This window comes from Geotrypetes seraphini, chromosome 2 (genome assembly GCF_902459505.1).
Source record: "Geotrypetes seraphini chromosome 2, aGeoSer1.1, whole genome shotgun sequence".
Taxonomy (NCBI): domain Eukaryota; kingdom Metazoa; phylum Chordata; class Amphibia; order Gymnophiona; family Dermophiidae; genus Geotrypetes; species Geotrypetes seraphini.
The window spans coordinates 351267329-351290900 of record NC_047085.1 but is presented as its reverse complement, the minus strand read 5'-3'; the positions used below and the strand labels follow the sequence as shown (position 1 = coordinate 351290900).

General features: G+C 43.2%; 1 protein-coding gene across 1 annotated transcript in view; it reads left to right on the top strand.

Moving 5' to 3' along the window:
• The window catches only part of ADCY1 (adenylate cyclase 1), a 562816-nt gene that overhangs the window by 417263 nt on the left and 121981 nt on the right, over positions 1-23572 (top strand). The window lies entirely within an intron of this gene.

The window sequence follows — 23572 nt, the reverse complement described above, 5'->3', positions numbered from 1 at the left end:
TTCCTCTCTCTAAGAGATCCCAATTGCTTATCCCACACCTTCTTGAATTCAGACATAGTCTCTGTCTCCACCACCTCTTCCATGCATCTACTACCCTTTCTGTAAAAAAGTATTTCCTTAGATTACTCCTAAGCCTATCACATCTTAACTTCATCCTATGCCCTCTCATTCCAGAGCTTCCTTTCAAATGAAAGAGACTCAACTCATGCACATTTATTCCACATAAGTATTTAAAGGTCTCTATCAATTCTTCCCTCTTCTACCTTTCCTCTAATACATATTGAGATCTTTAAGTCTGTCCCCATAAGCCTTATGATGAAAACCATGCACAATTTTATTAGCCTTCCTCTGGATCAACTCCATCCTTTTTATATCTTTTTGATGATGCATTCTCCAGAATTACCCACAATATTCTAAATGAGGTCTCACCAGAGTCTTATACAGTGGCATCAATACCTCCTTTTTCATACTGACCATTCCTCTTCCTATGCAACCTAGCATCCTTCTAGCTTTCACCATCACCTTTTCAACCTGTTTGGCCACCTTTAGATCATCACATACAATCACACCCAAGTCCAACTCTTCTGTCGTGCACATAAGTTCTTCACCCCCTAAACTGTACTGTTCCTTTGGGTTTTTGTAGCCCAAATACACAACCTTGTATTTCTTAGTAGAGAATGACACGGTAGCGGGTTACCCGCGGCTAGCCGCGTTTAGCCGAGGGTAACCCGCCAAAACTGGGAAGAAAAAATAGTGGCCTCTGTGGGACGGGGACAAGGCCATTCACCGCCCCGTGGAGCGGTGAATGGACTTGTCCCTGCAGTGAGGCAATCAAGGATCGCGCGGTCCCCGCCATCTCCCTCCCTCCTTCTTACCGCTGGTTGAATTTCTGCCGGTCCGCATGAAGAAAAAAAAAAAAAAAAGCCTCCTTCCTTTTCCCCTGCTCGTACCGCCATGCTCACGCTGCAGCTACTAAAGCCGACAGGAAGTCTTTCCGACGTCAATTCTGACGTCGGAGAGGACGTTCTGTGCCAGCCAATTGCTGCCTGGCTGGCCCAGAACGTCCTCTCCGACTTCAGAATTGAGTCGGAAAGACTTCCTGTCGGCTTTAGTAGCTGCACTGCAGCATGAGCATGGTGGTAAGAGCAGGGGAAAAGGAAGGAGGCTTTTTTTTTTTTTTTTTGAGCGGCAGGGAGGCAGCAGGCTGGCTTTGGCTAGGGAGGGAGAAAGGTAGGCAGGCAGGATTCGGGGGTGGGGGTGGGACAAAGTGTAGAAGGCAGTGAGAGGGACATAGGAAGGAGGCACTAGGGGCACTAAAGACATAGGAAGGAGGCACTGGGGCACTAAAGACATGGGGAGGAGGCACTGGGGGCACTAAAGACATGGGAAGGAGGCACTGGGGGCACTAAAGACAGAAAGGGGCACTAAGGACATGGGAAGGAGGCACTGGGGGCACTAAAGACATGAGGAGGAGGCACTGGAGGCACTAAAGACAGGAAGGGGCACTAAGGACATGGGAAGGAGGCACTGGGGCACTAAAGACATGGGAAGGAGGCACCGGGGGCACTAAGGACATAGGAAGGAAAGAGGGAGGGAATAGAAAGGGACAATTCTTGGGCCTGAGTGCAGAAAGAAATAAATGAAAGAAAGGATACACAGACAGAAGGAAACGCAACCAGAGACTCATGAAATCAATCACCAGACAGCAAAGGTAGGAAAAATGATTTTATTTTCAATTTAGTGATCAAAACGTGTCAGTTTATAATGATCAAAACGTGCTGTCTATATTTTACACTATATTTGTCTATTTTTCTATAGTTACTGAGGTGACCGAGATTGCGGAGATGGGGCGGAAACAGGGTTTTAAAATTTTAGTCCTAGTAGTTTGCCGGTCCACAAAATAATTATTTTATTTCTGCCGGTTCACGGGTATAAAAGGTTGAAAAACACTGATGTTGAGTATGCCGGCTTTCTTTTTCGCCCAGCCGCACGTGTTCAAAAAGCCGCGCTTGCGCGGCTGCTCGAGTTGATCAATCTTCTCCTCTCTTACAACTTCCTGTTTCCGGTTGCGTCAGAGGAGAATATTGAACAAATGAGCACCCGCATGTGCGGCTGGGCGAAAAAGAAAGCCGGCATACTCTACATCTAAGGTGAGATGGAGGGAAAGAGATGGCGGAACACTGCAATCGGTCGGGTGTCTGCTGTTTTTGTATCACTGCCTGCCTGCGCTCACGTTCCAGATCCTCCTGCATTTTTAGTGTGCACAATTGACCTTATTCGAGCTATAGATGAACATGGGGGACACGTCATTGCAAGGGAGGACAAGTCAATTGATTTATTTTATGTTCTGTTTTTACTACAGGGCAGAGGCACTGAAACAGATTCTCAGTGCAGTAGTAGTAGTGGCAGGACTCTCTTCTGTCTTCATGGTGTTTCGCAGTACTGAGGCTTATATGGATGCTACGGGGACGGGGCAGTGAATGGGATGGCAGTGGCGGTGACGGGGCGGTGAAAGGGATGGCCGTGACGGTGACGGGGCGGTGAAGGGAACGGCGATGACGGGGCGGTGCAGAGGATGGTGGACCGGGGACGGTGCTGTGACGGGGACAGATTTTTTCCCCGTGTCATTCTCTATTTCTTAGCATTAAATATCAGCTGCCAAATTTCAGACCATTCTTCAAGCTTCGCTAAGTCTTTCTTCATGTTATTCACACCTTCTGGAGGGTCTACTCTATTGCAGATTTTGGTATCATGCGCAAAGAGGCAAATCTTACCTGCCAGCCCTTCAGCAATATCGCTTATAAAAATGTTTAAAAGAACATTCCCAAAGAACAGAGCCTTGAAGCACACCATTGGTAACATCCATTTCCTCAGAGCGATCTCCATTGATCACTACTGGCTGTCGTCTTCCACTCAACCAATTCCTGACACAGTCTGTCACTTTGGGGCACATACCAAGGGCACTCAGTTTATTTATTAGATGTCTGTGTGGAACCCTGTCATAGGCTTTGCTAAAATCTAAATACACCTCATTTAGTGCACTCCCTCTATCCAATTCTCTGGTCACCCAGTCAAAGATCAGATTTGTCTGTCAAGACCTACCTCTAATGAATCCGTGTTGCCTCCAGTCCTGTAATCCATCAGATTCCAGAAACTTCACCATTCTCTGTTTTAAAAAGTTTCCATTAATTTGCATACCACAGAAGGCAGACTTACTGGCCTGTAATTCCCTACTTTTTCCTTCCACTTTTGTGTAGAGAGAGCACAACCACCCTTCTCCAATCCACTGGTACCACTCCAGACTCTAGAGAAGCATTGAAAAGGTCAGTTAGCAGAGCCATCAAAACTTCCTTAAGTTCCTTCAGCACCCTCGGATGTACACCATCTGGCCCCATCACTTTGTTTACCTTTAATTTAGTTAGCTCCTCATGAGCATAACCATCTGAAAGTCAATCATGGTCTACCACTCCTGCATCTCTATTTGCGCTTGTCTTCTGCATTCCCACTCCTGATACTTCAGCTATAAACATAGAACAGAAATATTTGTTAAGCAATTCAGCCTTTTCTTTATCAGCTTCTACATATTCCTCCCCTTCACTTTTGAGTCTCACAATGCCATTTTTGCACTTCATGGATTCCACTTCATGCACAACTGAATGACGTTCTGAGGGTAAAGCAAGCTATACAGGAAGGATGGACTCCACCTTAGTGGAGATGGAATGAGGCTACTTGCAAGCAACATCAAGAGATAAATTGAGAAGTTTTTAAACTAGGAAGAAGGGGAAAGCCGACATTCAACCAAGAGTCGATGGTTTGGGAAACAGTATACCCAGAGGATACCATGCAGGAAGATAGCAGGGAAAACTCACCGGATCATAGGCAAGACAGAAATACTGACGGATCAAAAGGGACACAAGAGGGAAGGAAATTCAAGAAAGTAACAGGCCGCAGACTCAAGTGTATGTACACGAACGCAAGGAGCCTAAGGAATAAGATGGGGGAATTGGAAGCTATGACACAAAAAGATAACCTTGACATCATCGGCATCACAGAAACATGGAACAAGGAAAATGTCTGGAACACTGTGCTACCAGGATACAAGCTATACCAAAGAGACAGAATAGGTCAAAAAGGTGGGGGTATTGCCCTACACATCAAAGAGGGAATTGAGTCTACCGGAGAGAACACGCTGGAAACGAAAAATAAGGTAGAGTCTCTATGGGCCAAAATTCCGGGAACAAATGGAATGGATATGAAGATTGGTATCTACTACCGACCCCCAGGGCAGTTTGACGAAACTGATGGAGAAATGATGGACAAGATTAAACACAACTGCAAGGGAGGCAACGCAGTTATCATGAGCGACTTTAATTTTCCAAGGTTAGACTGGAATCTAAGCACCACCTCCTGGATGCTGTAGGCGATTGCTTCCTGGAACAACTTGTCAAAGAAAATATGAGAGGAAATGCAATTCTGGACTTAATTCTAAATGGACTATGAGGACTGGCGCAAGGTGTAGAAGTAGAAGGGACGCTGGGAAGCAGTGATCACAATATGATCCACTTCAACCTGGACACAGGGACAAAACATTGATCCAGAACGATGGCCACGGCACTGAACTTCCGAAAAGGGAATTACGATGGGATGAGACTCATGGTGGGGAAGAAGATTAAGAAGAGGATAACCACTGTAAAAACACTAGAGCAAGCATGGTCCCTTTTTAAGGACACAGCCACCAAGGCGCAAAATCTATTTAGACCGCATATCAACAAGGGATCCAAGAGGAAAAAGAACAAGGAACCAGCATGGCTCACTGTGGCGGTGATGGAAGCAATCAGAGACAAGAAGACTTCATTTAAGGAATGGAAAAGGTCAAAAATGGATGAAAACTGGAAAAAACACAAATAACATCAAAGCAGGGGCCATAAGGCAGTAAGAGGGGCCAAAAGAGACTACGAGGAAAAAATAGTCAAGGAAGCAAAAAACTTCAAGCCGTTCTTTCGATATATTATGGGGAAACGACCCGCGAAGGAAGCGGTGGGGCCGTTGGATGACCATGGAATAAAGGGAGTGCTAAAGGAGGACAAAGCCATCGCCGACAAACTGAACACATTTTTTGCGTCTATATTTACTGAAGAGGATATACACACCATACCAGAAGCCAACAGGCTATACACAGGAAACGAAGACGGGAATCTGACAGGGTTGACGGTCAGTCTAGAAGAGGTTTGCAGGCAGATTGATAGGCTTAAAAACAATAAATTTACGGGACCGGATGACCTCCATCTGAGGGTAATCAAGGAACTGAAAGGGGCTATAGCTGAACTGCTCCAACTAATAGCCAATCTGTTGATGAAATCGGGAAGGATTCCGAAAGACTGTAAAGTAGCAAATGTTATGCCAATCTTCAAGAAAGGTACGAGGGGAGATCCAGAAAACTACAGACCCATGAGTCTGACCTCACTATTGGGAAAGATGGTAGAGGCGCTGATAAAGGACCGCATCATTGATCATCTTGACGGACACAATCTGATGAGGACCAGCCAGCACGACTTTAGCAAAGGAAGATCTTGCTTGACGAACTTACTACACTCATATACTGACAGGCTGAAAGAGCTGGGGCTGTTCTCTCTGGAAAAGCGGAGACTTAGAGGAGACATGATAGAAACCTTCAAGATCATGAAGGGCATAGAAAACGTAGACAGGGACAGATTTTTCAAATTATGGGGAACCACAAGAACAAGGGGGCACTCGAAGAAGTTGAAAGGGGACAGGTTTAGAACAAACGCTAGGAAGTTCTTTTTCACTCAGAGAGTGGTGGATACATGGAACGCGCTTCCGGAGGCTGTGATAAGCAGGAGCACGTTGCAGGGCTTCAAAGAAGGTTTAGATAGGTTCCTAGAGGACAAAGGGATTGAGGGGTACAGATAAGAGTAGAGTTAGGTACAGGGATAGGAGTGAGAGGCAAGTATAGGAATAACCAGGGACCACTGATCAGGCAATGGGCCTGATGGGCCGCTGCGGGAGCGGACCGCTGGGCGAGATAGACCTCTGGTCTGCCTCAGCGGAGGCAACTTCTTATATTCTTATGTTCTTCAAGGGAGTAAACAGGTAGATAGACAAGGGTGACCCAGTTAACATTGTATATCTGGATTTTCAGAAGGCATTCGACAAGGTCCTGCATGAATGACTACCTTGAAAAATTGCAAACCATGGAATCGAGGGTGAAATACTCGCATGGATTAAAAACTGGTTGGCGGATAGGAAACAGAGAGTGGGGATAAATGGACAATACTCAGACCGGAAAAGCATCACAAATGGAGTGCCGCAGGGTTCGGTGCTTGGACCCATGCTCTTCAACATATTTATAAATGACCTGGAAATTGGTACGACGAGCAAGGTGATTAAATTTGCAGATGATACGAATTATTCAGAGTAGCGAAGACACAGGATTGCGAAGACCTGCAACGTGACATAAACATGCTCGAGAAATGGGCTGCGACATGGCAAATGAGGTTTAACGTGGAGAAGTGTAAGGTGATTCATGTTGGTAACAAAAATCTTATACACGAATACAGGATGTCAAGTGTAGCACTCATAGAGACCCCCCAGGAAAGAGACTTGGGAGTACTGGTCGACAGGTCGATGAAGTCGTTCGCGCAATGTGCGGCGGCAGCAATAAAGGCTAACAGAATGCTAGGAATGATTAAGAAGAGGATCACAAACAGATTGGAGAAGGTTATCATGCCGCTGTACCGGGCCATGGTACATCTCCACCTGGAATACTGCATCCAGTACTGGTCGCCGTACATGAAGAAGGACACAGTACTGCTCGAAAGGGTCCAGAGAAAAGTGACTAAAATGGTTAAGGGGCTGGAGGAGTTTCCTTACAGTGAGAGATTAGGGAAACTGGGCCTCTTCTCCCTTGAAAAGAGGAGACTGAGAGGGGACATGATTGAAACATTCAAGATAATGAAGGGAATAGACTTAGTAGATAAAGACAGGTTGTTCACCCTCTCCAAGGTAGAAAGAACGAGAGGGTACTCTCTAAAATTAAAAGGGGATAGATTCCGTACAAACGTAAGGAAGTTCTTCACCCAGAGAGTGGTGGAAAACTGGAACGCTCTTCCGGAGGCTGTCATAGGGAAAAACACTCTCTAGGGATTCAAGACAAAGTTAGACAAGTTCCTGCTGAACCGGAACGTATGCAGATGAGGCTAGTCTCAGTTAGGGCACTGGTCTTTGACCTAAGGGCCGCCGCAGGAGCGGACTGCTAGGCACGATGGACCACTGGCCGCAGCAGCAATTCTTATGTTCTTATGTACTTTTACTTACATGCCTCACAAAAAGATTTGTCGTGCTTACAATAACTCCTTTCAGTTATGCCCACTGCATTTCTACTCATTCCAGATGTTCCCATCCAGACAATTCCTTGACATAATCCCCCATCTGAACAGAGTTTTGTTGTTTTTTTTAAGTCTAGAACCTTTGTGTACCATATATATTCGAATATAGACCAGCACGAATACAAACTGAGATAAACTTTTTCCCCCAAAAAAGGAGGAAAAAAGGTTGAATCGAATATAAACCTGGGGGGTGTTTAGTATAGAAGTGCAGTGCCTTGACCTGCTCTGCCAAGTTCTGCACCCAGCCCCTCCTCCCTCCCTCCCTCCCTCCAGGACAGACAGAGAAAAATGCACGAGTACCTGAATAAGTTCATGTCAACCCTTCTGAACTCCCGTGGGAGAATGTTGTCGAAAATAGAATCAAATCAATCAACAAAAATAAAGTTTCTTGGCTCCACATCATTCTCGTCTTGGTTCGGCTGAGAACTTTTCAGCAGCCCCTCATAGTGCTAAGCAAGATGTACGAGCAAATTCTAATTGGGGGTCAATTAACTGCATTAATTGGTTGTTAGGGCCCAGCTGTTGCTAGTTAGTGACTCATTATTCAATTGAAATGTGTGCATAACTTAGGTGTGCGTTCAAATTAGGGTGCACAATTTTAGGCAACAAATCAAAGAAGAAAAGTAACTTGCATTGCTAAAGGAACAAAGCAGCAAAAAGGGCAAGTGTGATGTCCAATCCAACCATACCAGTTTTATTACGTAGATTCTGTCCCAACAAGGATCCTAGTTTTGGCATGCAAAAATGCTTTCCTCAGGGGACACTGGATGTGATCAAAGTGCACAAGCGAAAGGTCAAATCATCAGTCAAATTGTAGCATGAAGAAAGCATGACCACAAGGACTAAATGTGGACTAAAGTGTGAATATTGACATAAAATGAACGTTGATATAAAATCTGCAAAGTGCTCGCATCAACATCTATTTAGCCTCGCTGGGGAGAAAACTATGCAAGCCAGTGCAGCACATTTCCTTAAATTCCTATGCTATCTAAACAGTCAAGTGGGGTGTCAAAGTCCCTCCTCAGGGCCGCAATCCAGTCAGGTTTTCAGGATTTCCCCAATGAATATGCATGAGTTATATTTGCATGCACTGCTTTCATTGTATGCTAATAGATCTCATGCATATTCATTGGGAAATCCTGAAAACCTGACTGGATTGCGGCCCTCGAGGAGGGACTTTGACTCCCCTGCACTAGATCAAAAACACTACTAGTTAAGGCTACCATTTTTCAGGCTGCAAAATTCTGGACATATGGCCAACACCCCGTTCCGCCTATAGCCCCGCTCTGTTCCACCCCGCCCCTGCCTAGTTCCGTCTTTGGCTCTGCCCCATTCTGACCCAGCCACTTCCAGTTCAGCCTCCGGCCCCACCCCCCCCCCCCACAAACATCCTCTCTTCTTCCCTTACAAGCTCCAACCGCGTCTGGAGGGCCTGGAGCATGCGCAGATGTGTGCGGCGACATCCGCTCATTCTCAGATGCCTTCCAGATGCGACCGGAGCTCGTGGCTTTTCAAAACCCGGACAAACTACTAGGTTTTGGAAACTCCTCTAAAAAAAGGACATGCCCAGGTTTCCCCAGATGTCTGATAACCCTACCACTAGTTGCTATTGTGCTGCTCTTGTTTCTTGGCTTTAATGAATGTTACGTGTACTAACAAACACATACTTCTAGAAGAGAGCTTTGAGAGTAGAATCAGAAATAAGGATACTGGGGCTCTCAAGTGAATTGTCCAGAATAAGGAAATTATTCCATATTTTGGAACACGTATGTGACTAGGAGAAAAATCCTTGTTTGAAGGAAAGTAAAAAATGGTTTATGGTAAATCTGTAGAATCAAATATTTATGCTATATGTACATAGATGCAGGTCTGTGTTCAAAAGCTATATGTGTGTGTGGGGGGGGGGGGATACATAGGGCATGGAACCCTAGTTACCTTAGAAATTACCTTACCTTATTTTATTTTTTTTGAGGTTGGTAGAATTCCTTACACATCCAGGGGAGGGAGGGGGGAGGGAGAGATATTTTGTTTATTAAAATACTTAATTATAATATTATAATTACATAATTTGTCTTATTGTAGTAATTTGGTAAGGGGGGGAGAAAATGATTGTTCTAAGTATAAATTGTATGTTTAATAATGTGTTTTATGAAATATTTATGTTCAGATAATTCTATTGCATTGTCAAAGTTTAAAACTCAATAAAGATTTATAAAAAAAGAAATGAGAAAAACTGACAAATCTAGTAAAGATATTTGAAGAGAAAAATTATGAAGAAATTGATCTGTCCAGATTAATGATTGCAAAGGAATGTCTGAAATTGTATGATTAGAGGTGAATCTTGAAAGAATCAGATCAAGTTTGTGACCAGTAACATGAGTTGATCTAATAACATGTTGTGTGAGGCCAAGTTCAGTTAAGAAAGATTTAAGCGAGGAAACATATGAATTAGCTGGTGAATCAAAATCACCCATTATAATAAGATTGGGAAAAGATTATAGTTGTTTTGGTGAGGGTGTGTAATAGAGAATCCCAAAGGGAATTATTAAATTAATTAGGGGAGTGATAAATCAAAAGAATAGGAAAGAGGAAAGAGATAAGAAGATATGCGAATCAAATATAACTCGGGAAAAGAGAAGCAGTTCAATACTGAAGCCTTTACAGAAGCAGGAAAAAGGAATGCCAAACCCCGACCCCTATTAGAACTTCACGATTTATGAAAGTGTTGGAATCCTTGGGGGAGGTCCTGAGAGAGAGATAAAACTCCTCCCCATCTTTGAGCCACAGTTCTGCTAAGAAAAAAATAGTTGGGCGATTACCTGAGAGAATATCAAACAGCTGAGCAGATTTTTGAATGAATTGCTCTGCAGTTGAGAAGTCCAAAGGAGAGAGCTTCCTGGTCGGAGGGATAAGGCCCAGAAGAAGGGCATGCTATAAGACACAACGCTGCCTATTCTGGGATTCCTGATCAAAACTGAAATGTGATATTCAGAGTCAGTTAAGGAAGGAGGACGTTGGGAACAATCTGTCTGAAAGAACTAAAGCTCCACAAAAATATATGAAAAAAGGGAGTCTGGTAGATGAAAACGTTTGCCCCAAGGAGCTCGCCCTAGGATTACAACCTATACCCTGGGTGCGCACTGCTGCGGTGTCATCCACTGCCAATGTGCTTGCTTAAGTAACGTGAAGGTGCATCAGCAAACAAATCTCACTTCAGGGAGGACAGGTGACTGGAGGACCATGGGTCAAAGAACAACTACTACTACTACTACTACTGCCACAGGGAAATGCTCTGAAAGAGAGAAAGCAGGGCAGTCAGTGCACACATCAATCACTACTACACAGTTAAAGTATGATCTGCTGACAATTTGCTTGTTTAAGTACTTATTATTTAAGCATTTATATACCACTTATAGCCTAAGTGGTTTACGTTCAGGTACTCAAGCATTTTCCCTACCTGTCCCAGTGGGCTCACACTCTATGTTGGGGCAATGGGGAATTAAGTGACTTGCCCAGGGTCACAAGAGGCAGCATAGGATTTGAATCCACAACCAGTGAAGGTGCTTCGGCAAACATATCTCTTTTCTGGGGAGCTCAGGAGACTGTAGAATTACGAGTCAGAGAACAACAGTAAGGTAATCACAGGGAAATGCTTTCCAGGGAGGTCAGGGGACTGGAGAATTGCATATCACAGAACATGTGCATCTACCCTGCTATCCATATTTGGGCAGCCTATATAGAATCCAGGGGTAAGTGCAGCTGCATGATTGGCAATTATTCATAAATGTATCCAAAAAATATGTCTAGATTGTTTTAAATTTATAAACCTGACGCCTCAGCCCCACCACTCCACCGCAATGTTAGATTCAAAACACGGGAGATTTACTATGGGAGCCTCATCATTGGCTGTCGGGTTTGTATCATACATTTATTTATTTTTGTATTTTTATAAATTTTTAGTATATTGATCAGTCATTAGAATTAGATTTAGACTTTAAGAAGTTTTAAGAAAATAAATATTCTCTTTCTGAGTATCGTAATTTAGAAGTACTTGATACTTATCTCAGCGTTTAACCCAGGGAGTCAGACCCGACATGTTTCACAGCATTTGTGTTTTATCAAGGGTCTCCCGAGGGCGCCGCCGCCATCCGACTCCACTACTTTCATGAGAAAAGATCTTTTCTCATGAAAGTAGTGGAGTCGGATGGCGGCGGCGCCCTCGGGAGACCCTTGATAAAACACAAATGCTGTGAAACATGTCGGGTCTGACTCCCTGGGTTAAACGCTGAGATAAGTATCAAGTACTTCTAAATTACGATACTCAGAAAGAGAATATTTATTTTCTTAAAACTTCTTAAAGTCTAAATCTAATTCTAATGACTGATCAATATACTAAAAATTTATAAAAATACAAAAATAAATAAATGTATGATACAAACCCGACAGCCAATGATGAGGCTCCCATAGTAAATCTCCCGTGTTTTGAATCTAACATTGCGGTGGAGTGGTGGGGCTGAGGCGTCAGGTTTATAAATTTAAAACAATCTAGACATATTTTTTGGATACATTTATGAATCATTTTGGGTCTAGATTATACTAATTTAACTTTTGAAGGCTGTAGATTTAATGAGCTATGATTGGCAATTATGACAGCAGCAACCCACAAGCTGACACAGGTATAAATTTTTCCCCATCCCCACAGGAACTCAATTTTCCCGTCCTGTTCCCACAAGTTTTGTCGCTGTCCCTGTCCCTGTCCCATTCCTTTAAGTTCTGCCTTAACTGCACATGCCTCAGACACTTATGATTTTAAAGTGTTTGAGGCATGTGCAGATGAGGACAGAGTTTGCAGGAAAGGGGTAAGTTCTTCCCTCTTCCGGTTAGGTGCAGCCCGTCTGGTCCCTGCAGTCCCTGTAGTGCATCTCCGTGGTCCAGGAAGCCAAAGTTTCATCTCCTTGCACCATCCGCTAAGCCACACATTAGTCCTCTTGATCCATTCTTCCCTGGCTCTTCCTTTGTCTCTTACCGGTCTCAGGACTTAAAGACATCACATATGAAGAACGTCTGACCAGACTGCGCCTATATTCTCTCGAGGAGCACAGAGAAAGAGGGGACATGATAGAAACATTCAAATACATCACGGGTCGCATTGAAGTGGAGGAAGAATTATTTTTTCTTACGGGTCCCACAGCAACAAGAGGGCATCCGCTAAAACTTAAGGGGGGAAGATTTCATGGTGACACCAGGAAATACTTCTTCACCGAACGGGTGATTGATAGATGGAATAAACTTCCACGCCAGGTGGTCGAGGCTAGTAGCGTACTCGACTTCAAAAGGCGATGGGACAAACAGGTGGGGGTGCTACAGAGTTATGCATAAAAGATGGGTACACCAGGGAGGGAGGGTTCTTGAGTGGGCAGACTTGTTAGGCCGCCAGCCCTCTTCTGCCGTCATATTCTATGTTTCTATGTAAGGACAGGAAAAGAACTCGCCAGGATGGGAAAATGAGTTCCCATGGGGATGAGGAAAATTTTGTCCCCATGTCAGTCTCTAGTGGCCACTTCTGTTTGCTGTTCAGATCCAACAAATAGTGCAGGATGCTTACCGTCTGTAGCGTGCGGTGACATTTATAGCAGGAGATTCAGTAGATGTGCTAAACCAAAGGCATCCAACCTCGGCCTTCGCCAGGTCCAGTTTTCAGGATTTCCCCAATGAATATGCATGAGATCTATCTGTATACAATGGAGGCAGTGCATGCAAATAGATCTCATGCATATTCATTAATGAAATCCAGAAAATCCAACTGGATTGTGGCCTTTGACCCTTTATCCTTCAGACTATTGGTGCAGTCATTGGTTCTATCTATATTGGACTGCTGCAATATTCTTTATTTGGGAGGTACCTAAAAAAACTTTGAGAAAACTGAGAATAGTAAAGAACACGGCTGTCCGTCTGATATGTTATGTTATGTTATGTTATGATGTTGGACATCCTTATACTAAACATTAGTGCACAATACATACCCTTGTACTCACTGTTTGTGCTGAACGATGTCACGTCTTGGTCTGAGAGTCACCTTCAGACGTTTTTCACAGACTGGTATTATGTAATGTAGAACTTCAGATTCCATAAAAAAAATACTTTGAACAATACAGTATAGATGCTTACAATATTCGTACAGATGAACTGGGGAAACTAGAACGAGCAGCTTCCAAAATAGTAAGTCTATTTAGCAAGCGGGGTAATTATCAACAACACAATGCAGCAGAAAGCAGGTCAGCAGAAAAACTGTGTCAGTGCTAAACAGACTCACTATATTGGATACTAGAATTTGTCTGGTCCGCCTCTAGTCTTTTTTTCTTTCTAAATATTGTCTGCTATGTAAGACTAACTACAAAGTAAGTTCCATACAACCAGGAAATCTAGTACATCGTTCAAACCAACAGGAGAAAAATAGGCTCAAATCTAAATGAGCAGCTTTTAAACTGAGATGTGGGAGGACAGTCGCCTGGGAGTGGATGGTTCGGTGTGAGATATCCTTGGAGGATACTATTGAAACAGGATATCTAGGGAGTCCCGGTAGAGAGGTTCCAATAATGGTGAAAGAAAGCCAGGAGGGTTTAAGAGGAAGGCAGAGTAAAAGACTCATATTTTCCCTGTCTTCTCAGCAGCCTGTAGTTGCAAGGAAAAAACACAATTTGAAATGTCTGTATACAAATGCTAGAAGCCTAAAAAATAAAATAGGAGAGAGTATATAGCACTGAATGATGAGATAGATATAATAGGCATCTCGGAGACCTGGTGGAAGGAGGACAGTCAATGGGACACTGTGTTACCTGGGTACAAATTATATCACAAAGATAGAGTAGATCAAATTGGAGGAGTGGGAGGGAGGGTTACGCTATATGTTAAAGAGGCAATTGAATCAAATAAAATAAACATTCTGCATGACATAGATAGCAGTGTGGAATCCTTATGGATAGAAATTCCATGTGTAAAGGGAAGGGATATAAAGGTTGGGTTATACTACCGTCCCCCGGGTCAAGATGAGAAGAAATATTTTCAGAGATTAGGAAAGCTGGAGAATTGGGTGACAGCATAGTAATGGGTGATTTCAATTACTACCCCAAATTTATTGGAGAACAAGTAAGTTCACAATCACACTTCTAATAATAATCCTTACTTATTTGTAAAACTACAGGAATCTTTTACTACCTAGAAACACCGTAATTTATGTAAATCTCCCACTCTCAACAAGAGTCCCCATATGTCTTATAACAAAGACCACTGACCATTTTAGTAGCCTTCCTCTGGACTGACTCCATCCTGTTTATATCTTTTTGAAGGTGCTGTCTCCAGAGGCAACTTTTACCCGACAGCCCTTGAGCAATATCACTTACAAAAAATGTTTAAAAGATCAGGCCCAAGAATGGAACCTTGAGGCACACCACTGGTAACATCCCTTTTATTTAAAGCAATTTCCATTGACCACTACCCTCTGTCACCTTCCACTCAACCAGGGCAGGATTAATTCTTCGAGGGCCCCTAGGCACACAAGTACACTGGCCCCCCTGGCCCTGCCCGGCCCCTAACCTGCCCATGTCCCGCCCCTACCTCACCCATGTCCCGCCCCCATTTATCTGTTTTCTTCTTTACTTTTTTATTTCCAGTTTTATTTCTTTTTTTTTTTTAATTCAAAACAAAGATTAGTATGCCAGTGAACAATTTTTCTTCTATGCAACCCCCAAGCATCTCTGAACAAATCCCCCTTCCTTCCCTTCCCATCTACTTACCCAGGAATTTAACTCTGAACCCTTTCCATGCATATATGAAAGTTTTCAAATAGCAATAATACTATCTGAAATATGTCTATATTAATAACCAAGTTTACAATGCCTCTCAACTGCCTCACTCTACATCAACCAACTGTAACCCATATGTATGTATAAACAACCAAATCTGTAACTCCTCTAGTACGTTCCACTCCATGTATGTTAACTTGCAATGAAACAACAAGGCCAGCAGTCCACCAAAGAATCCAACATGAAGACTGGCAGAAAATAAGGAGATTCAAATCAGGATAATTCGAGGTGCTCCCAAGAACCATGCCTGATGCATTTCGCCAAACAAGGCTAGTCAATGCTAACAAAAAACCATGTCTTTCATACAAACAGGTCACAGAAAACACCTTCACCTAGTATGGAATATGTAATCACAAACTAACCTCTCCCCCCTTTTACAAAACTGTAGTATGGCTTTTAGCCACGGCCCGTGTTAAAAAAATGCTCTACAGTTTTGTAAAAGGGGGTATAAAATAGACAAAGGTTAAATAAAACCACCAAGAAGCTGGACTCTGCATACAATGCAACACCACAGAAACAGCGATGCATGTCCCCTAAAGCAAAAAAAAAAAAAGAAATTTATTTTCTACCTTTGTTTTGTCTGGTTTCTGCTTTTCTCATCTTCTTGTCACTCTCTTCCTTTCATCTTCTGTCCTTCTGTGCCACTTCCATAAACTGTATGCCTCCCCCTTCCATCTTTTCCTTCACCCTCATTGGTCTGGCATCCATCTTCTTCCATTCCCTCCTCCAATGGTCTGGCATCTCTCTCCTCTCTTCTTCCCTTCCCTCTCCCACACCCCCATGGTCTAGCATTTCACTCTCTCCTCTCCCTTCCCCCCACTTCCATCAGCATCAGCCCCCTTTCTTTCCCTCCAACCCAATTCCATCTAGTATCCTTTCCTTTCCCTGCACAAAATTTCATCAGCATCTGCCCCCTTTCTCTCCCTCCACTACCCTTCCATACCACGCTGCCCCATCATCCTTCCCACCACCCTTCCATACCACCCTGCCCCTTTCTCTTCCTCCACCACCCTTCCATGCTCCTTTCTCCCCCTCCAAATATTGCTGCTGGCTGTGCCCTGTGAGCTTCTTTGCCCGAAAGAAGCATTATAACAGCTGATGGCAACGCCCCCCCCCCCCCCGCAGCAACAGCAACGGCAATGCCCCTCCCCCGCAGCAACGCCCCCCCCCGCAGCAACGGCAATGCCCCCCACCCCTGCAGAATCAGTAATGGGCCCCCCTCCTGGCAGCAACCGCAATACAGCCGGATCTGTTACTGGAAGGTCCCGTGATGACTGCTTCTGCCGGTCCATCCCCCTCCGACGTCACTTACTTGCTCCGGAAGAAGTGACGTCGGAGGGGGATGAACCGGCAGAAGCAGTCATCGCGGGACCTTCCAGTAACAGATCCGGCTGTATTGCAGTTGCTGCCAGGAGGGGGGCCCATTGCGGTTGCTGCCGGGAGGGGGGGCCCATTGCGGTTGCTGCCGGGAGGGGGGCCCGTTGCGGTTGATGCCGGGAGGGGAGCCCGTTGCCATCAAGGTGAGTCATCCTCTTTCAGCGGGCCCCCCTCATCGTTTCGGGCCTTAGGCACATGCCTAGTGTGCCTATTGATTAATCCGGCCCTGCACTCAATCAGTTCCTGACCCAGGGGCTCATAATTGAAAAAAAAATATGTCTAAAAACATGCCCAAATTGGCACTTGGATGACCTAAAAGATAGGTTGTCCAAGGGCCGATAATTGAAACGGGTTTTAGACACATCCAGAGACGTTTTAGGACTCAGAATCCCCCTGTGTGCCCAGAGCTAATAGGGGCATTTTTGAAGGAGTACTTAGGGTGGAATGGGGGCTAACCTAGACTTAGTCGTACTGCAGGGATAATCAAAAGTTTGACGAGACAGCCTAGACGGAACTTATACTTTATGAACTAGGCAATCTAAAAACAGGTCTAAGTGCCCAGAAGGTTTTCAAAGTGACTAGATAACCACTGCAGACAAACTACATACCTCCCACACACTCCCCCAGTGATCACTGACCCCCCCCCCCCACACACACACACAAACACTGCCATAACGTACATACCTGCCTCCAGAACATCAGTACCTGCCATAGCAAAGCCTAGTAGAGCTACACAGAGGTAGCTTAAGTAGTCGGGGGGGGGGGGGGGGGCGACTGAATTATAGAGAGGAGGACCCAGACCCATAAGCCATTCTAACCAATGCATTCATGCCATTGCATTCTTGCTACTCTACTGCCATATAGGTGGCACCTGCAGCCATAAGAACTATTGGGGTTGTAGATAGGTGGATAAAGTAGGTTTTGGGGGTGTTTTGGATAGCTCACGATGACCTGCAAGGGAGTTGTTTATTCGGCACAGCAGTGCCCTTTAAGATGCCCCACTACTCTGTTGCCATGTCTGGGTGGCCAGTCCATCACTTTGCTGACCCCTCCCACATCCAAAAGGTCTTGTTTTAGGCATTTGGGAATTGGATGAGTTTTTGGACGAGAATGTATATATAGATGTACTAGCAGTCTGGAAGATCAAACGGCTGGATGTAGAAGTAGACAATTTTTGGGGTGAAAATTTTTGGACGTATTTTTCGAGAATGGACTTTGGACACTGCTGACTTTGGGCGACTAGCACCCTAGGTCCAAAATGGACTTAGACATTTGTTTTGATTATGCCCCTCCCACTTTGAGGCCCATGCTTAGGGCACTCAATTTATTTATTAGATGCCTGTGAGGAATTCTGTCAAAGGCTTTGCTAAAATTTAAATACACCTTATCTAGCACTCTCCCTCTATCCAATTTTCTAGTCACCCAATCAAAGAAATTGATCAGATTTGTCTTCCAAGACCTGTCTCTAGTGAATCCATGTTGGCTCAGGTTCTGTGTTCCACTGGATTCCAGAAACATCACTATTTTCTGGCATAAAATAATTTCCATTAGTTTATCTCAAGAAAGCATTACTCATCCGTTTCTTCAGCACCGCAATTCTGAAGTCATGTTCACAGTTTAAATGCCCTTTTTAGTCTTCACATTCAAGTATTAGCTCTCATATTTATCCTAACTTTACAAACTGTAGATAATAAGAGAACCATGCCCAGAGAAAGGGCAGAGCTTAGATCACCACACGTGGCTCTTGGCCACCAAAGTATCTCAGTCTAAAGGACAATTGTATTAAAACCCACATTAAGAAGGCTGACTATAAGAACAGCAGTTAGCCAGATGGAACAAAAAAATGCTGAATTCACTTATGAATGTGTTGTGATAACACAAGACATTTGCTCTTTTATGCATCTGGTGCCAATCTAAAACACTGCTACTTACTGCAGTATGGCTGATAGAAGGTACAAAAAAATTTGATATCACCTCAATTTTCTCTAAACTATACAGGCTTCTGTAGAAGTGAGGGCACAATTTAAGATTTTTAGATTGATGCTAGGTAGGGGAATTTTATAACAGGTAACTATGCAAGGAAGATACTGTGCACAAAATACATTGCATTAATATTTATGAATCACTATTATACCCCAATAGGAGTTTAATGTGATTTACCGCTTAAGAGGTGACTGGTCATATCTTGGAATTACATGTGTCTGAGGTTCAAGGCATAAATATACTTAATTATCCCACCCCCCCCATTTTACAAAACCGTAGCGCGGTTTTTAATGCTGGCTGCAGCGGTAATAGCTCCGACACTCATAGAATTCCTATGAACACTGGAGCTGTTACCACCATGGTTGGCACTAAAAAACCCGCCACAGTTTTGTAAAAAAAGGGGGGGTATGTTTGTTACGACAGGAATTTAAGAAGAGACTGGCTATGGGGGTCCTTTTATCAAATCACGCTAGCGGAGTTAGCGCGTCGGACATTTCATCACGCGCTAACCCCTGCATCCGGCTAAAAAACTAACGCCTGCTCAATGCAGGCGTTAGCGCCTAGCGTGGCAGACGGTTTAATGCGCGCTAAACCCCTACAGCAGCTTGATAAAATGACCCCTATGTCTAAGAGTTACAATTCAGTATCTTCATTAATGGCATGTACAAAAAGTTCACATAAAATATATGAATGACAAATTAACAAATTATTAAAAAAAAAAAAAAAATACCCCAAAACCTGGTAAAATGACTGGAAACATACAAGATGAAAATAAACAAAAACAAGTGTAGGAAGAAAACATAAATGCCAACAAATTATAGGGGCCTTTTTATTAAGGCGTGCTAACTGATTTAGCACATGCTAAAAATTAGTGTACGTTAAATGCTAAGGCAACCTTTATATTCTATGGGCGCCTTAGCGTTTAGCACGCGCTAATCTTTAGTGTGTCTTAATAAAGGACCCCATAGTTTACTAAAGAGCTAACAGAAAGCTGAAACGTACTTTCTTTTTTAAAAAATATTTCTCCACAAAACAAGAGGTTTGGATGTTAAGCACGTTGTTTTAAAAGAAACAAAGTTGATTATGCCTAAGTCTGACATGGCCTACTAGCAGAGGTGATGGAGGGTCAGAATATTTAACAGATTTGGGGCATATTCAGTACAGGTGCACCGGTGGGTAAATGATAAAGAAGAAATTTATGTGCATAATCTAGCCAAACTGAACAGGGTGGGCCATTATGTAAGACATGAGAAGTTCTCCCACTCTACTCAAGAGAGTCTAAACCCAAATCAATTTGATTAAATATTCATATACAGTGTCCATAATTGAGCACTACATCTCAAAAAGAGCATGAAAATTTTGGGGACAAAAATCCAGATGACAGCGAGAAAAATAAATAAGTCTAGAAATGCAGTCTCCATGGAAAGGATAAGATTGGCTTATTCAGCCCCAGTGGAAAACTTGATTGCAGTTATTCGTATTCATAGGACAGAACTATTATCACGCTAGTGATTGATTCCTTCCCCACTGTGGACAATTAAGAACATAAAAATAGCCAAACTGAGTCAAACAAAATGGTCCATCTAGCCCAGTTTCCTGTTTCCAACAATGGTCAATCCAGGTCACAGATACCTTTGTAGAAACCCAAATAGTAGAAACATTCCATGCAACCGATCCAGGGCAAGCAGTGGCTTCTCTCATATCAGTTTAGAAGGGGACTCAATCTGCAACAGGAAAGATTTAGGTTCTCATTGGATAGTTTATTAATAACATGTGAAACCTATAGAAACAGGTGCTCTTCTGCAAATAGAATTTACTTATTTCTATAGTGCAACCTGCATCTCTTCAAAGATCTAAATGTAGAATTGTTATGCCATGAGGTCTGAAAAGAAAAGGAAAAAAAGCAGGTAAAGCATCCTACACCAGTGTGGGGAGAGACAGACAGTATGAGGTGGTTTGTTTGCATCATTGGGCAGCCTAGGTGGCATGAGTAATCAGCATCATCAGCCCATACAAGTGATCAGAGCGATGGGGGATGAAGGGGGAGGGATATTGGAGGCATTACTAGGAATGTGGAAGAGAGAGACACTGCTGTGAACAACTACTAGAAATATCTTGGACAAAGCAAAAAAAAAAAAAAAAAAAAAAGCCTTTCTAATTTATATGTTTTGAAAGGTTGAAGACTGGGCAGGCTACTCTTAAATATGAGAAAATGAATGCTGACATGCTGGGGCATAATAAGATATTCAAATTAGTTTGGGGTCCATTGACGCCTTTTGTAGATTTGCTATAGTTGTCCTTTATCTTTATTTTCCGTTGTTTTCACCCACACATCCAGGGGGAGGGAGCAGGAGGGGGGTATATCTTTAGCTTTGGTATTATTCCTGATGGTAATGATGGATGGGGGAGGGAATTATCTTTTGTATAGATACTGATTGATTATAAGTGCTTGGTTGATTATCATTATTTGTATATAAATTGTGTTGCACTTTTTATTGGCATTAAAAACTAAATAAAGTTCAAAAAAAAAAAAAATAGATACAAGACAAGCAATGAGATGCAGTACCCTACCACGAAAAATACATTAGAATAGAAGGTCTTGTTATGGCCAAATTCAAGATATGTTACAGTTCAGGTCCTCTTCTCCTCCACCCCAACAGCACTTTTCTAAGCAGCATCATTTCCCGTTCCTCCTCCCGATTAGCTCTTTCTCCTCAGTCTATTGCCATCAGTGAATTCAGTTATTTTAATGCAGGGGTAAGGAACTCCGGTCCTCGAAAGCCGTATTCCAGTCGGGTTTTCAGGATTTCCTCAATGAATATGCATTGAAAGCAGTGCATGCAAATATATCTTATGCATATTCATTGGGGAAATCCTGAAAACCTGACTGGAAAACGGCTCTCGAGGACCGGAGTTCCCTACCCCTGCTTTAGTGAATCCTTCTGAAGGTTTTTTGTTTTGTTTTAATTTGATTGGTTGGGTAAGCTCAGAAGTTCTTACCAACAACAAATCAAATTAAAACAAAAAAAAAAAGCCTTCAGGAGGATTCACTATTTATTTATTTAATGCATTTTATATCCCGTCCTCCCCAGAAAGCTCAGAACAAGTTACAAGATAACATATAAAATAATTAAACAAATGAGATACAGGGAAGTACGGCAATACGAGCTACATTGGTATTCGTCTAGTACAGTTGTTCATCCTAAATTAGCAGATACAAAACGAGGATTTGTAACCTACGGATAGTTCATCTCACATTAGCAATTCCAGAGAGAAGTTAGATTCACAGAAGTTGGTTCAACATATGCTTGGACCAAAAGGAACCGAATCCCACGATGGCACCACATGCTCTTGTGCTCTGCGGTAGCAGGAGGAGGAGCCCAATTGTTGTGCTCAGTGTGCTGTATGCTGATTGGTCAGCATGCAGCCTTCAAGGGGGATTTGTTAAAGATACTAAATCCTCTGACGGCAATACACACAGGAGGATGAGTTATGCAGGAGGAGCCAGGAGCGAGCCCTGAGCCCAATGTTGCATATTGCTTCAGTTTTAGGGCATTCATTGAATACCCTGAAGGCTCTGACTGCATGCCGCTTCTTACTATGCTGACTGGATTTGTCATGATGTAGCTCAGGGATGTGCAACCTTTTGACTTCCCTGGGCCGCATTGACCGAAAAAAATGTTTCTGGGGCCGCACAAATGCGCAAACGCTGCAGCAAGATAGAGGAGGGAGCCGGCAAAACGGTAAACACCTGGGGGCAGCAGAGGAAAACACTGCATCGCCCTCGACCGGGGCCGCACAAAATACTTCACAGGGCCGCAGGTTGGACACCCCTGATGTAGCTGTTAGGGTAAACCCATGCAGCTTAGTAAACATCCCTTAAATAGTCCTGTATAGAAAGCTAGAAAGAAAAGTGGCACAGGTATTAAAGTCTCACTGTGTTGCTGTGAAATGGTGGCTTTTAGCAAAGATATTCTGATTTTTTTTCATTTTGAGATACCATATATACTATTATAATCATGATCTATGCAGATTTCATGGAAAAGTCATGGATTGCAAATATATCAAATAAGCAACTCTTTTTTTTTCTGACATAGCAAAGTTCAGCAAAATCACCTTGAGAACAATGGAAAAATCAATAAAGAATTTTTTTTAAAAAAAGAAAATCCATTGCTTATTTGCAATGAATTATACATTATATTTAAAAAAAACATCAAAAACACCTAAGTGAATTGAAAAACACTGTTAGAAACAATAAAAACCAGCAAGGTGCCTACCAGCACCTAAATAAAAGGTGCTGGAATCACACCCCTAATATCGTGTCAAACAAGAGAGCATCCATGCACGGATGCCCTCCTGCCCAACCAGAGCAAACAGCGGGGGGTGGCTGGGGGGTGGGTCTAGGGGTCCAGATTTTACAAATGTAAAATCTGGCATCCCTAATCATGCCCCTCCCCTCCTTTATCACAATGTAGTACTTTTTGTGAGCTCAGGGGACCTGTCATAGTTACCTCCTCCCTTAAAAGCTGAAGGACTGTCATATACTGGAAAACACTGGCCTACAGTTCTGGCACCTATCTGTCCCAGAAACGTGATTCTATATACGGCACCATGGCATGATGGACACGCGATCTGTGGCCACTTTTTAGGTGGTCGTCAGTAACAGAATCTGGGCCTAACTGATTTCACCCATGCAATATGGAAAATTTGACTGCAATGAACCAGGCATAAATTCAATTGGCCTGGATTACTTTCCAGTCTTATTCACACATCCCTGATCTTAACAAGGACCATTTCGCTAAACATTGGTTGCTCAGTGTGAATTTTTGTGTATGTGCGTGGAGGTGGATAGCTAAAGGCACTTTCTGATATTTCTATTCATACATTTAAGGCAGGAGAAATGGCCATTGTTAGATTTAAAAATAAACCTTTTCTGAATCAGCT